General features: G+C 37.8%; 1 pseudogene; it reads right to left on the reverse strand.

Annotated features, from left to right (window-relative positions):
* Nucleotides 1-1,326: 1,326 nt before the first annotated feature.
* Nucleotides 1,327-1,802, reverse strand: LOC101561760 (annotated as a pseudogene).
* Between the last annotated feature and the right edge of the window lie 3,794 nt (nucleotides 1,803-5,596).

A 5,596-nucleotide genomic window follows, 5' to 3' on the forward strand; every position in this document is an offset into this window, starting at 1 on the left:
TAAATAAGTACCTTTTCTGGAGGTGTTCATTTTAATTTTTTTACTCAGCTTCTTAAAATTTTTAAAAATATTTTATTTATTTATTTGGTACAGGGTCTCACTGTGCAGCTCAGACTCATAGTGATCCTCCTGTTTCAGCCTCCCCAGTGCTGGGATTATAGGCCTGCACCACAATGCTCGGTTTTGGTGGCCTGCAGGGCACATCTGGGATTCTGTGGCCAGCACAGTATGTGGTACTGGGGATCGAACCCAGGCCCTTACACTTGCCAGACAGGTGCTTTGACCGCTGAGCTATCTCCCCAGCCCTTTATTCAGTTTTTAAAACCTTAAACAATTCAGTAAGAAATTGGAAGGAAAAGGCTGGCACCCCTTAATATCTTTTAAAAGTGTACTATATATTTTCTTTTTTCTTGAAAACAATGGCTCACTCTTTTCTACCTTAGTAAACCAGTACTAAAATATTTCAGAAGACTTAAATTGGGAACATCAACATTCTAGGGATTAAATTCTTTGGAAAGTGAAATTAAAACTAAGAATAATGCTGCTACTGACACTGGAGCATATAGCAAAGTTCAGAGGAAAGACAACATCTTTTGGAAGCCATTACATCACTTGTCTTATAGAATATCTTATTTTGTGCTTGATGTTTTTATGATACAGAATTACACTTACTCTATCTTTCATTCAGGAGTCTATTTACTTTATCATTAAACTTTGTCTTTTGGATTACTTTTTGAGTTTAGGAAGATGTGTATTTTAAAATGATTGCCTTATTTTAGCACTGTATCCATAAATGTTTACTACAGAAACAGATTTAATAAAAGTTATACAAGTAAATGAGAACTTACAAGATTGGCTCATGGTTGCTGGTTGCAGAGTAGGGTGTGGAAGAGTGCAAAAGGGTGGTCTGTGAGCTGTAGATCAAAGGATCCAGGTTAAGGCCTTGGTGGAGCTCAGTGTAGAACCTTGTGCAGGTCCACATCACTAGGACCTGGAGTCTACACTGCAAGGCTGGAAAGTGCTCAGCAAGCCGGGAGCAAACGCCCAAGGCAAGGGTGACGGTGAAGACAAGAACTCCTCTGAAGAAGCAGAAGTGAGCCTTCTGTCTTTGTTTCCCCTGTATAGCATTCAGGTACCTTCTGCCTTCAGTCCATCCTCTCAGGCACCCTCAGATCTGCACCGCTCCACTCTAGTCAGGAGGGTTTTTCCTCAGGTTGACACAGTTAACTATCCCAAGTACTTTAATAATCTTGGTCATTTGATTTCTTGCTTGCTTGCTTTTTTCAAGAGTCAGAATAACTTTATTCCCTTTGGAGGTTGGCCAGGTGAAGTTAGAACTTCTGGAACTGCTCCTTGGTGCCAGTGGCCTTGGTGGCCTTAAGCACGTTGAAGCACACTGTCTTGCTCAGAGGCTTGCACTTGTCCACTGTGACGATGTTGCCGATGCGGACATTCTTGAAGCAGGGGGACGGGTGCACTGACATGTTCTTGTGGTGCTTCTCAAAATGACTGTATTTACGGATGTAGTGGAGATAGTCTTGGTGGATGAGGACGGTCCTCTGCATCTTCATCTTGGTCACCACGCCAGACAGGATCCTTCCCTGGATGGAGATGTTACCGGTAAAGGGGCATTTCTTATCAGTATAGGTGCCCTTGATGGCCTCTTGGGGATCTTGAAGTCCAGATCGATGTTCTTGTATGGTGGGAGCTTCTCCTTGCCAGTTTCTCCCAGAAGGACCCTCTTGTTGTTTTGGAAGAGTCAGCTGCTTCCGGTAGGTGCACTCTGTCTGAGTATCTGTCATCTTCCCAACTGCTGGAAAAGAGAGACGGTGGTGTGCGGGTTTCCTATTCCTGATTTCAATCTTGAATAATTTCCTTTTACTTCTATATATTTGCAGTAGTCGATGAACATATCATACTATTTCTCGTTTATTTTGCTTCACATTAGTTTGGCTTTGTTATAGCAAATGATATTTGTCTGCTACCATCAGCATTTGCACCTGTGTAGCAGTCATAGCTCTCTCTGTAAGTAAATACATTTAATTCTTTTTTACTGTTTCCTTTGTTGGTCATCTTAGTCTATTTTGTCAAATAAAGTCTATGCTTCAGTAAACTCCCCTGGAAAGACTCGATCAACATCGTAAAATTTGAAGAACATCTTCATTGTATATATGTGTTTCCCTGACTATTTCTTGTGGAGAGTTTGGTGGCACTGCTTTCTTGCTTTCACAACCTGACTTTCTGCTCTTTGTAAGCAGTTGTTTGATTCTGCCCAAAAGCCCAGGGGGATCATTACTTTTGAAGCTCAATAATTTTACTGAGATATATCTCAGAGTTGACTGTTCTAGAATGATCTTGCTTTTTTTCTTGAGATAAAACATGGATCCATCAATAAATAGATCTAGGTCTTCTCCTTCTTAGAACTTTTCTTAAAATTTAGTTTTAAATTTTTGTACTCCTCCTTTGGGACCTGGGTTGCTGGAGAACAGAGTCAGGAGTCTTTTCCACTGCTGCCCATGTTCGGAGATTGATGTTACTAATTCAAAACTAAATAAAAATGTTAGCTAAAAATAAATTATTTAATATTGTAAACATTCTACAAAACAATCATTCATTAATAGAAATATGTGGGAATGCTAAACATAACAGCGTGTTGCACAGATGCTGTATGAAGCTGTTTAATGAGCACATGATGGTATCTGTCACCAGGCCACTTTTATGACTCTTACTCCATGCTCTATATCTGAGACTCAGCAAATGAAGCTGGCTTACTTATTCGATATCAAGAAAAACTACGCTTCTTCTGATAGTTTTGTTTTGTTTCAACTAACATATACTAAGCTATGTTGTCATCATATTTTACTCCTCTCCCTGGTAATCAAAAATTATGATGTAAAAAAAGTTTTCTCTACATTTTTATGCTCAATCTTTGTTTAAATTTAAATCTTTAGTAGTATTTATGGCTTCCAGGCAAACCTCAATAAATGTAAAGTAGCTAAATTTTAGTGTTTTGACATATTTTAAAAAACCTTACTTTTTTAGTTATTTCTTTAAAAAACACAGGATTTAGATAGAGTAATTGTATAATTTACTCTTCTACTTATGTAAATATATTCAAGTCACTGTGTATAGATACTCACTAGAATTTAATTATACTATTTTTTCCCATGGTGTGGCTTTCTGTACAATACTTTTCCACATGATAATGGCTAGGTCTGCGGAGACTGTGTATCATTCTAAAATGTAAGAATATTTGAGATTTGTTTTGTGAGTAATCATAAACCAATGGGGAGGAGACTATAAATATTGCACACAGCAGTAAAATTTCTTCTCCATATCAGGAACACTGATAAAGATTTCCTCTAATTTCCATTCATGCTATCTCAAGATTGATGTTTCTTTCCTTTGGGCAAACATGGTTCACAGGGGAAAAAGCAATGTTTGGCTATGACAGAAAGAGTAAGTTTATCACATTTCGGTCTATGACACTGAAAACATTTAATCAATACTTGTAAATTCAGATCGTTCAATATAAACAAACACAAATACATTTACCGTCCCTGGGGATCTTGGAGGGTTTTTAAAAAAGTAATATCTGAAAAGTGAGAAGCACAAAGGTTAAATGTGAGACTACTTATCTTTCTTGTTCACTGTGCTTCATTTGGGAAAAATTTCAGAGAAGTTGCCTCAGCAAACCTGTGCCAGAGCTCTCAAGAGTAATGTGAAGTCACTTCAGAGACCTAAATTGCAAAATGAAGCCCACAGACAAACTCTAAGTCAGAGTTCTTCACATTAATATTTTCATTGGTTTATTTCTAGAAGCCAAAGAAAAATCTGAGGAGACGGTGTGACATCCAGCAATGGCACTTATGATGTGCATATATCATTTTCCTTTTCCTATATCTAATCAAGAAAAAACTCAACCAATCAGTGATAGACTTGTGCTTGAAAGCCTCTGACAGTCTCAGTCTACTGAAGTGAACACACTTTTAAGGCTGACATCAATCCAGTCTTGTATCCAATCAAAATGCTCTTTTGTTTCCAATAGAAAACATATATCTAAGACTATCTTCATCAGGGCTTTTCTCTGTAGCCAACATATGTTAAAGAAAGCTCTTTTCAGAACTGAACTTAGTATGAGCAGTTTTTTTCACTCAGATGAGTGGCTACTATTGTTCTTCCTCGCCTAGGCAAGCAATAGATCTATTCCTAGGTTCTGTTTCAAAATTTGAGTAAGGGTCCCAAACCTTGACATCTTCATATCTGTTTTGGTGAACCTGGCAAAAACTCAAATAAATTATTGAATATGGTGAACAATGGAAGTCAACGTCTTTCCAAACAAAGTCCAAACAATATAATTTTACCTAATTTATTGATGCTTCAATGAATCCCACAAAACTTATGAACATCTACAATGAAATAGAAATGAAGAAATGAACACATATGGATGGATGGCATATGATCCATACTTTCAAAGTGTTAAGATTTGGTGGCACATCCCAATTACACAAATAATTATAGGGAAATAATATGTGCAATGTGATCAGAATCTGTAGAGTTCTCTAAGACAGTGAAGAAAGATTTGCTATACTTGCCTATGGTAACTAGTTCATATGTGGGGCTTTACTGAGTAAATAAGATCAGAGTTGCACCTTGAGAGATGTGTAAAGGCTGAAGTGGCAGTAGCAGTAGGAGATAATGGAGTAGCATCTGAAGACTTGGAGCTGTGAGCCAGCATGGGATTGACTTAGTGAGGAAAGATGTTTGGAAGGATGTGTAGATATGGGTGATAAGGCAGATGAAGAGAGAGTGGACTCATTTTGGGTGAGACTCTTTATTGCAGTATTTATGGGGAAGGGGCAAGAACTCTTCAAAGCCTACACATTCTGAAATGTAAGAATATTTCATAGTCTACACAGACTAAGTCCATGAAGTTAATGAATGAGTGGATTAAGGCAATGGAAGATGGACTGGTTAGAAGAAATGAGAAAATGGACTGATGATGGTACTTTATATATGACAAGCATTTCTGGGAAGGAATACAGATAACAAACATGGGGGCTGGGGAGATGGCCCAGTAGAATAAGCACTTCCCTGGCAAGTGTAAGGACCTCAGTTCAATCCCCGGTTCTGCAAAAAAAAGGAAAGAAAAAACGAAAATAAGTTTATGTGAGGTATATTGAATTGGAAATGCATTTGGGCCATCTCAGAAAGTTGTTGAGAATAGATTATTGTAAGCCTAGGGTAATTGGAGATAGATTTGTTCAATGTTGACATACCACAACATTGGGTATGTTAAATCTGGTAAGAATCAGCAGTCAAGATGATATTAGTTGTGTAACAGGTTTATTATAGGAAATAATCTTTTAAAAAAGAAAAGAATATTTAAAGAGTAGGAAGGGATATCCTTCACATCACAAAGTAGACCTGGTACCCATGAAAAGACAGACAGGAAGGAAAATTGGGAGGAAAGAGTTCTAGGCTGCACCACAGTCCTAAGAATGTTTTTTCAAGGTAAGGGCATTTTCATGCCAAAGTGACACATTGGAAAAGTCCTATGCCCTGTAGAGATGGCTTGCATTAGAATTACACTCCA

Source organism: Octodon degus, unplaced genomic scaffold (assembly GCF_000260255.1).
Source record: "Octodon degus isolate 3935 unplaced genomic scaffold, OctDeg1.0 scaffold00186, whole genome shotgun sequence".
NCBI classification, from domain to species: domain Eukaryota; kingdom Metazoa; phylum Chordata; class Mammalia; order Rodentia; family Octodontidae; genus Octodon; species Octodon degus.